A 288-nucleotide genomic window follows, 5' to 3' on the forward strand; every position below is an offset into this window, starting at 1 on the left:
TCGCGCCTGCTGCTAAACCCATTAGTGCCATCACCACGGCTGGTCCTCCCGAGCTCGAGAAGCCGTTTGAGAGGAATGGGCAGGGAAAGCGAGAGGGGAAACTCTTCCTAACTGGCCCACAGGGCCCCAAGCCTCGTCACCACAGCTCCCACCCCGCGCTCGGGCTCTGATGGAGCGCACAGCCCTGGCAGCAGCGTGGTTCCGGAGCCAGGGTTGCCGGGAAGCCAAATCCCTGCCCACGGGGGCAGCGAGCCAGGGGAGGCTGCAGGAAGCACCCTCACCTCTCAG

This window comes from Buceros rhinoceros, unplaced genomic scaffold (assembly GCF_000710305.1).
Source record: "Buceros rhinoceros silvestris isolate BGI_N320 unplaced genomic scaffold, ASM71030v1 scaffold27177, whole genome shotgun sequence".
NCBI lineage: Eukaryota > Metazoa > Chordata > Aves > Bucerotiformes > Bucerotidae > Buceros > Buceros rhinoceros.